The sequence below is a fragment of the Pseudorca crassidens genome, chromosome 3 (assembly GCF_039906515.1).
Source record: "Pseudorca crassidens isolate mPseCra1 chromosome 3, mPseCra1.hap1, whole genome shotgun sequence".
Taxonomy (NCBI): domain Eukaryota; kingdom Metazoa; phylum Chordata; class Mammalia; order Artiodactyla; family Delphinidae; genus Pseudorca; species Pseudorca crassidens.
In genome coordinates, this window is record NC_090298.1 from 68710529 (window position 1) to 68721029 (window position 10501).

Sequence of the window (10501 nt, forward strand, 5' to 3'; positions counted from 1 at the left end):
AGACCATTAAAATTCCATTGATATGGTTTATCAAATTTACAGTTTGTCCTCTTATAAAAATTAAAATACCCTTGTTTTGTTACAGTTTGATTCTAACATTGAAACAAATAAAGAACATTTACATTTTCATGTAAATATTGTTTGTTACAAAGCGCATCGAGAAGAAAGAATAAGTATAGAGAAACATAAGCAAAATGGTACAAAAACTGCAAATTTTTTTTAAAAAGAGCAATTTATCTTTAAGTTAAATTTATCACATCTTTTAACCAGTTTATTGAGGTACTACTGACACAAAAAAGTTGTACTTATGTAGTGTATACATCTTGATGAGTTTGCAGGTAAGTATACACTTGTCAAGTCATCACCACAATCAATGCTATAAACATACCCATCACCTCCCGAAGTTTCCTCTCCCTGTTTATTTATATTAATAATAAATAAAAATAAATGTATTAAATTTTCTTTACTAAAACTCAAGTTGCATTTTCATTTTGCTTCAATTTGGATTATAATTTTGTGCAGTTTTGTTTTTCTTGGAGTCTAATTACTTTTGATTTTTTAGAGTTGGCAAAAGAATCATAAAATATCCTCATAACACCCATGACATTTTCCAGATTCTTTATCATAGTACTTTGATACTGTTCTACATAACAATGACTGCTTTCTAAAGGGATTGCCCATTTCGTCCTGGAATGTTTTTCAGTGGGAATTGCTGTTCTTCATTTTCCATGTTCTTGACTCCCTTTACATTTTGCTGGAGCATATGTTCAAGGGATATCTTCTTCTGGAAATGACAAATATGATAACAGACACTCCAAGACCCTGCATGTCTACAAATATCTTTTTTTGTCCTTTCTGTCTTAATTTTTGCTAGATATATAATTCTAAGTTCAAAATTAATTCCCATCAAAATTCTGGGGAAATTTCTCCTTTGTTGCATACCATGGAATAACTTCAAAGAGAAGTCTGGCATTGCCTATTTTTATTGTTGCTCTTCTTTGTGTGCTATTATTTCTCAAAACTTATGCAAACTTCTCTTTGTCCATGGGATTTGAAAATCTGTTGTGCCTTTAGGAAAAGGGATTTTAACATTTATTTTTGAGTCATTTAGTGGATACATTTAATCGAATGGCTCTTATTGTTTCTAAATTCTGATAATTTGTTTCTAATATTTCCTTTATGATTTTCTTTCTGATTGTTGGACCTACTTGGATTGATATTTTATATTCATGAATTTTCTGTGATATTTTTCACATCATTGACTTTTGCTCTTGGTTTAGGAAAATTTTCTCAATGTTATCCTACAAAACTTTAAAACTTAAGATCAATCTTATGATTTTAGACTTAGAGAGTTGCAAAAATACTACAGACAGTCCCATTGTATCCTCTAAGTTTTCCTTTGTGAATATTTATCTTACATAATATAGGACAATTATCAAAACTAAGAAAGTAACTTTAGTACAGTACTATTAATAAACTAAGAAAGTAACTTTGGTACAGTACTATTAATGAAACTAAGAAACTAACTTTGGTTCAGTACTATTAAACAGTAGAATTTGTGCAGTTTACCTTCCCCGCCCCCCCCCCCCCCCCAACTAATAGACTTTTACTGTTCCAGGATACAATCCAGGATCTCACCTTGCATTTAGTTGTTATATCACTTATCTGTGAAAGTTCCCTGGTCTTTTCATATAGTTCAAGACCTTGAACATTCTGAACAGCAATGGCCACTTTATTTTTGTAATGTCCCTCAATTTGAGTTTGTCTAGCATTTTCTCATCACAGAACACTCCAAGACACTGCATGTCTACAAATATCTTTTTTGCCCTTTCCATCTTAATTTTTGCTAGTTATATAATTCTGAGTTCAAAATGAATTTCCATCAAAATTCTGGGGAAATTTCTCCTTTGTTGCATACCATGGAATAATTTCAAAGAGAAGTCTGGCTTTGCCTATTTTTGCTGTTGTTCTTCTTTGTATGCTATAATGTATTTTGGGGAAGGCTATCACAGAAGTGATGGCTCTCAGTGCACCATATTAGGGTATACATTATGTTGACAAATATTACTGATACTACCTTAATTTGGTGAAGTATGTATATTTAAGGATTCTACATTATAAAGTCACTATTATTCCTTTTTTAATTACTAAATAATTGGGGGAAATATTTTGACAATATGAATATACAACTTCTGCTTAAATGTTCACTAATTTTATCACTCACTGAGGATCTTGCCTGTAGCAGTTTTTCCTGTAGTGTTCTAATGATGATTTTCTCTATCCCTCACTCCTCCTACATCTATTCTTCTATAAGTAAGAGATGTGCTTTCTTCCCATTTATTTGTTCAGTTAGTTATTTATACATGTGGACTCATGCATATTTATTTTATTTGGGGGTTATAATCCTATTCTGGCATTCAATATTTTGTTGCTCAAGTTGTTCCAGCAGCTTTGTCCATTGAGAGCTCTTTCAGGTTGACTCCTGTGCCCTTTTAACATGCCTCCATCTATTTTTCATTAAATGTATTCATCTCTGACACTGCTAGATGCTCTAGGCTCATCTTGTAGTTTTCTTCCCACAGCCCTGAAATCAATAGTTTCACCAAGGACCCTTGAATCTTTTTATTGGAAAATTATATTTAGAAACCGAGATCTGGACATTAGGTGTACTTATTGTTATTGCTTCTATTTCTTCTTAGTGAAAAGATCTAGGAATATATATTTACCAATTCCTGCATAAATACACATCAATAATTACGTATGCATGTATGTGTGTAATCTGTCACTTATCATCTATATGTCTGTACTGATACTTACTCCAATCCAGCACTGCAAGGTTTATTCTAATTTTCCCCATTTAGTTATTTATAACTCCCCTCCAAAAAAAAAGTCAGAAACATGGCTCTCATCATGTACAAAAAATTTACTTATTTGTTCAACCCTCTTATAACAATAGTTTTAGATTTGTTCAGCCATATCCAAGGGAGAAACACATTTACTAACTAGAGTGTTTGGATACATTTCTTTATACATTTACCCTTACAATATCTGGTCAAAACACTACTTTCCAAAATTATTTAAAATGAGATTCTTTTTATTCCCATCCCCTTCAGTATGGTTATTTGACTCAATTGTAGTTCAGTTATTTTGTCACACTCCTTCTATCTCACAATCCTGATTTTTTAAATTTAAAATTGTATATAAAAATCACTCTCTGATGTATGGTTCCACAGGTTTTGACAAATTCATAGAACTGTATATTCACCACTACAGTTTCACGAAGAACAGTTCCATCCCAAATACAGTCTCTTTATATTCATCCTCTCCCTCTCAAAACCCAATGTGTGGCACCAATTCATCTAATTTTCTATACTTATGGTATTGCCTTTTCCAAAATAGCATATATTAATGGAATCATACAATATATAGTATTTGGTGTCTAACTTCATTCACTTAGCCAGTTACATTGAAGATTTGGGAGTCATCTATTTGTTAGAATATACAAAAGTTTGTTTATCCATTCACTGGTTGAGAAACATTTGTTTTGTTTCCAATATTTGGTGACTGTGAATAAAGCTGTTATAAATATTTAGTGTGCATGTGTGTGTGTGCGCACGAACATATGTTTTCATTTGCCTTGGAGTAATACTGCTGGGTCCTATGGTAAATAGAAGCACATTCAACTTTATAAAATACTGCCAAAATGTTTTCTAATGTGGCTGTAGAGTTTTGCATTTCTAATAAAAATGTATGAGACTTCTAGGGGATTGCATCGTTAGCACCACTTGCTATTGCCAGCGTTGTTATTGTTACTTTGTTTGCTTGTTTTGGCATTTTGATAGGTGTATAGTTACCTCACTGAAGTTTTAAGTTGCAACTCCCTAAAGATTAAAAATGTCGAGCATCTTTTCATATGCTTATTTGCCATATCTCCATCTTCTTTGGTGACACCTATCTTCAGATCTTTCCCACATATTGTTTATTGATTTTTATTGCTGAGTTTTGAGATTTAGATTTATTTTTATATTCTGGAAACAAGTCCTGAAATGGAAATTTGATTTGTAAATATTTTCTATGAGTGTGTCTCTTGTCGTTCTATTTACTTAGTAGTATCATTTGCAGAATAGTAATTTTCATTTTAAAAAAATTCAATTTATATTTATAAAAAGTTCAATTTATCTTTTCTTTTCCTAAATAGATCATGCTTTTGGTGTTGTATCTAATATCTCTCTGCCTAAACCACAGTCAGGTAAATTTTCTCCTATAATTTCTTCTAAAAAGAACATTTTGTAGATGTTTTATAGTTTTATATTTTTCATTTAGAATTACAAGTAATTTTTCATTATTAAGATGTCCTGAAGAAGGAGGCTGAGAGCTGTGACTGCCTGCATGGCTTCCAGATGACCCACTCCCTGGGTGGAGGGACTGGATCTGGGATGCGTACTCTTCTCATCACCAAGATCCAGGAGGCATATCTAGATAGGAACATGAACATTTTCAGCATGGCGCCCTTGCCTGAGGTGTCAGATAGGATGGTGGAGCCCTATAATACCACCTACTCGGTCCACCAGCTGGTAGAAAACACAGATGAGACCTACTGCATTGATAATGATGCTCTCCATTACGTCTGATTCAGAACCATAAAGCTGACCACGCCCACCTACAATGACCTGGACCACCTGGAGTTGGCCACCACGAGTGGGGTCATTACCTGCCTGTCCTTCCCCAACCAGCTCAATGCTGACCTGCGCAAGCTGGCATGAACAAGGTCCCCTTCCCACACCTGCACTTCTTCATGTCGGCTTTGCTGTGTTAAGCAGCCAGGAAAACCAGCAGCACTGGGCCCTGACAGTGCCGGAGCTTACCCAGCAGATGTCAGACACCAAGAATATGATGGCCACCTGTGGTCTCTGCCATGGCTGCTATCTGACTGTGACCATCGTGTTCAGAAGCTGTATGTCCATGAAGGTGGTGGACGAACAGATGCTTAACATCCAAAACAAGAAGAGCAGCTATTCTGTCCAGTGGATGGCCAACATTGTGAAAACAGCTGTCTGTGACATTCCGCCCCAGGGGCATGTAAATGTCTGCCACCTTCACCGGCAACAGTACAATACATAATATTTCTTAAAATATTCTAATCGGATGGTGGGAGCCTACAGCCGAGGGTAAGGACGACGCCCGGAGAGGGCAGCCAAAGCCCTGGGTGTTTCTTAACAAGTCTTGCCCCTTCTGCCCCAAGGCCTGGCCAGAGGCAACTCCTGTGACTGCCCAGCGACAAAACAGGCTTCAGCAAAGCCTTGTCCAACAAGTGACTCCGAGTGGACAAAGGTGTGCCCAATAAGACCCGGTTGTTCAGAGTGGTGGACAGCGTGGAGGATGAGGTGCAGTGGTGGCTCCACCTGGTCCCGGGAGGGCAGGCAAGGAGGAGAGAAGTGAGCTCAGAAACAGGAAGCTGCTGACTGAAGTAACCCTGAAGTAACCTGCTGGGTAAGAAAAGGCAGCATCTTCAGCACCAGCATCTCCAAGCAGGAGGTGGAACTGGCCCCAGAGATGATTTCCAGCAGTTCTGAGTGGGACCATCCTTTAAGCCCTACAACTTCTCAGCCCCCAGGATCCTCCACAACAGCGGACACCTGCACACCCTACTCAAGGTCTGCACCCAGCTCTCCGGCTGATCTTTCTGGAGTTGAGGTTCACAGGGTTGCCAACAGACCATCTCCTCAAGCAATCCTTCTGGATTTTTTTTTTGATGCCCTTTTCCAGCCCCAGCATCACTCAGCACACGACTAGCATGACACCTTCTTCCTGGGATACCCAGCAGAGGCCCTGCAGCTGCCAGTGGACTATGTCCAGCAGGTCAAGCAGGCCTGGTCCTAGGTCAGCCGCCACTCATGGGGGAACAACCGGGACTGCAGGGAGCAGGACGAGACGGGAAAAGCCTGCTGCACGAGCACACACACCACGACCGCCAGCTCAGTGCGCTCTGCCGCTTCCACCCTGGGCAAGTCCATTGTGCCCCACCAAGAACCTAAACACCAACGGTGTGTTCTGGAACAAGACCTGGAGGACTCGCACCTGGCTGAATTCCACCAGATGTTAGACATTGTGGCTGACCACCACCTCAACCCAGGCCATCTCGTGGACATCATGAGGGAGTTCTTCACCAGTCTGGTATCATTCATTTCAAGGCAGCCTACAATCCCTACACAGAGCCCAGCGAGGAGGCGTTCAGTTACCACCAAGGCCTAAAGAAGTGGGTAGAGGTCCGGAGCTCTGGACTCTTCTGCCCTGAGATGCTGCTGCCCATGGGGCTCCCTGAGAACCTGTCAGGTGTTGCCTGGGGCCTCTCCCTGGAGCACCTGACTATGATCAAATGTGGCATTAGCAGTGTCTGGGAGCTGGTGAGCCTAAGATGAACCCGCAGATGATGGTAGTAGTCCCTTGTGCCACCTGAGCGGCCGAACTGGGATTCAGGTATAGATAATATAATTTGTTGGGGGGGTGGGTGGGGGCAGGTGGTGGGGTAGAAGAAAAATGGAAGGGGAAAAAGGGGAGAAGAAGGTATCCAGTGGATGGCTTTCTAACTTTGTTTAAAAAAATTCTATTGAATAAATTTGGGGAAATCTATTTTCTAGTCTAATTCTGTTCCATCAATCTGTGGATATATCTTCTTTCCAATATCATACTGTCTTGATTAGTGTAGCTTTCAAGTAAATATTTAAATTGAAATGTGTGAATCTTCCAAATTTGTTCTTCAGTTTTAAAATCATTTTTGTCAATTCAAGTTTCTTTGTCTTTCCATATAAATTTTACACTCACCCATAAGATATCTACAAAAATCATGCTGGAATTTTAATTAGGGTTGCACTGAATCTGCAGATCAAATTGTGGATAATTTATTTCCTAAAAATATTGAGTTTTCCTGTCTAAGAAAATGGTATATCTCTTCAGTTGTTTGTTGTTTAATTATTTTCATTTGTGCTTTATAGTTTTCAACACAGAGAACATGAATATATTTTTGTTAGGTTTCTACCTAATCTTTCAATTTTATTTAGTGCTACAGTAAATTAAATTTTTTAAATTCCAATTGTTTCTTGCCAGTAGGTAGGAATAAAATTTATATTTTTAGGCTGACTTTATTTACTAAAACTTGATAAACTCTATTAATTCTAGAAAAATATCTGAGTTTTTCAGATTTTCCACATAGAAAATTATTTCATCTGTGAATAGAAAATGATTATGTTGGGGGGACCTTCAATATGACGGAGGAGTAAGACATGGAGATCACCTTCCTCCCCACAAATACATCAAAAATACATCTACATGTGGAACAACTCCTACAGAACAACTACTGAACGCTGGCAGAAGACCTCAGAGCTCCCAAAAGGTAAAAAACTCCCCAATTACCTGGGTAAGGCAAAAGAAAAAACAGAGACAAAAGAATAGGGATGGGACCAGCACCTCAGGGAGGGAGTTGTGAAGGAAGAAAAGTTACCACACACTAGGAAGCGTCTTCACTGGCAGAGAAGGGGGTGGGCTGGGGGGAAGCTTCAGAGCCACAGAAGAGAGCACAGCAACAGGGGTGCACAGGGCAAAGCGCAGAGATTCCTGCACAGAAGATTGGTGCTGACCAGCACTCACCAGGCTGAGAGGCTTGTCTGCTCACCCGCCAGGGGGGTCTGGGGGCTGGGAGCTGAAGCTCTGACTTTGGAAGTCAGATCCCAGAGGGAGGACTGGGGTTGGCTGCATGACCACATCTTGAAGGGGGCTAGTTTGCCACAGCTAACTGGAGGGAGTCTGGGAAAAAGTCTGGACCTGCCTAAGAGGCAAGGGACCATTGTTTTGGGGTGCGCAAGAAGAGGAGATTCAGAACACCACCTAAATGAGCTTCACAGATGGGCATGAGCTGTGGCTATCAGTGCAGACACCAGAGACAGGCATGAAACACTAAGGCTGCTGCTGCAGCCACCAAGAAGCCTGTGTGCAAACACAGGTCACTATCCACACCTCCCTTCCTGGGAGTCAGTGCACCCTGCCTCTTCCAGGGTCCCATGATCCAGGGACAACTTCCCCAGGAGAACGTACAGCACACCTAAGGCTGCTGCAACATCACGCCAGCCTCTGCCACCACAGGCTCACCCTGCATTCCATGCCCCTCCTTCCCCCCTGGCCTGAGTGAGCCAGAGCCTCCTAATCAGCTGTTACTTTAACCCTGTCCTGTCTGGGTAGGGAAGAGAGGACTTCAGGTGACCTACATGCAGAGGTGGGGCCAAATCCAAAGCTAAACACCAGAATCTGTGCAAACAAAGAGGGAAAGGGAAATTTCTCCCAGCAGCCTCAGAAGCAGTGAATAAAATCTCCACAATCAGCTTGATGTACCCTGCATCTGTGGAATACCTGAATAGACAACGAATCATCCCAAAATAGAGGCGGTGGACTTTGGGAGCAACTGCAGACTTGGGGTTTGCTTTCTGCATCTAATTTGTTTCTGGTTTTATGGTTCTCTTAGTATTAGAGCTTATTATCATTGGTAGATTTGTTTATTGATTTGGTTGCTCTCTTGCTTTTTTATATTTATATATTTTTTTCCTTTTTTTCTTTTTGTGTGTATGTGTATGCTTCTTTGTGTGATTTTCTCTGAATAGGTTTCCTTTTACCATTTGTCCTAAAGTTCTGTCACTCTGATTTTTTTAAATAAAGTTTTTAGTACTTATTATCATTGGTGGATTTGTTTATTGATATGGTTACTCTCTTCTTTCTTTCATTGTCTTTTTTTACTTTTCTCTTTTTTAATTTTTAATATTTTTAAATTATTATTTTAGTAACTATATTTTATATAATTTATTTATTTTCTCCCTTTTCTCTGAGCCATGTGGCTGAAAGGATCGTGGTGCTCTGCTCGGAAGTTAGGCCTGAGCTTCCTAGGTGGGACAGCTGAGTTCAGGACATTGGTCCACCAGAGACCTCCCGGCTCCAAGTAATATCAAATGGCAAAAGTCCTCCCAGAGATCTCCATCTCAATGCTAAGACCCAAATCCACTCAACAACCAGCAAGCTACACTTCTGGACACCCCATGCCAAACAACTAGCAAGACAGGAACACAACACCACCCATTAGCAGAGAGGCTGCCTAAAGCCATAATAAGTTCACATACACCCCAAAACAAAATGGATGCGGTCTTTCCCACCAGAAAAACAAGATCCAGCCCCACCCACGAGAACACAGGCACGAGTCCACTCCAAGAGGAAGCCTACACAAGCCACTGAACCAACCTTACCTACTGGTGGCAGACACCAAAAAGAATGAGAACTACAAACTTCAGGCCTGAGAAAAGGAGACCCCAAACACAGTAAGTTAACCAAAATGGAAAGACAGATAAATACACAGCAGATGAAGGAGCAAGGTAAAAATACACAGATCAAACAAATGAAGAGGAAATAGGCAGTCTACCTGGAAAAGAATTCAGAGTAATGATAGTAAAGATGACCCCAAATCTTGCAAATAGAATAGAAAAAATACAAAAAATGATTAACAAGAACCTAGAAGCACTAAAGAGCATACAAACAATGATGAACAACACAACAAATGAAATTAAAAATTCTCTAGAAGGAATCAAGAGCAGAACAACTGAGGCAGAAGAACGGATAAGTGACCTGGAAGATAAAATAGTGGAAATAACTACCACAGAGTAGAATAAAGGAAAAGAATGAAAAGAACTGAGGACAGTCTCAGAGAACTCTGGGACAACATTAAATGAACCAACATTTGAATTATAGGGGTTGCAGAAGAAGAGAAATAGAAAGGGACTGAAAAAATATTTGAAGAGATTATAATTGAAAACTTTCATAATATGGAAAGGAAATAGTCAATCAAGTCCAGGAAGCACAGAGAGTCCCAAACAGGATAAATCCAAGGAGAAACACGCCAAGACACGTATTAATCAAACTAGCAAAAATTAAATACAAAGAAAAAATATTATAAACAGCAAGGGAAAAACAACAAATAACATACAGGGGAATCCCCATAAGGTTAACAGCTAATCTGTCAGCAGAAACACTGAAAGCCAGAAGGGAGTGGCAGGACATATTTAAAGTGACGAATGGGAAGAAACTACAACCAAGATAACTCTACCCAGCCAGGATCTCATTCAGATTCAGTGGAGAAATTAAAACCTTTACAGACAAGCAAAAGCTAAAAGAATTCAGCACCACCAAACAAGCTTTACAACAAATGCTAAAGGAACATCTCTAGGCAGGGAACACAAGAGAAGGAACAGACCTAGAAAAACAAACCCAACACAATTTAGAAAATGGTAATAGGAACATACATATCGATAATTACCCTAAATGTGAATGGATTAAATGCTCCAACCTAAAGACATAGACTGCCTGAATGGATACAAAAACAAGACCCATATATATGCTGTCTACAAGAAACCAACTTCAGACCTAGGGACACATACAGACTGAAAGTAAGGAGATGGAAAAAGATATTCCA

General features: G+C 39.4%; 2 pseudogenes; both read left to right on the plus strand.

The window, feature by feature from the left end:
- The first annotated feature begins 4421 nt into the window (after positions 1 to 4421).
- Positions 4422 to 5144, plus strand: LOC137220734 (tubulin beta chain-like; annotated as a pseudogene).
- An 8-nt stretch (positions 5145 to 5152) lies between these two features.
- On the plus strand, positions 5153 to 6457 carry LOC137220988 (phenylalanine--tRNA ligase alpha subunit pseudogene; annotated as a pseudogene).
- Positions 6458 to 10501: the final 4044 nt, after the last annotated feature.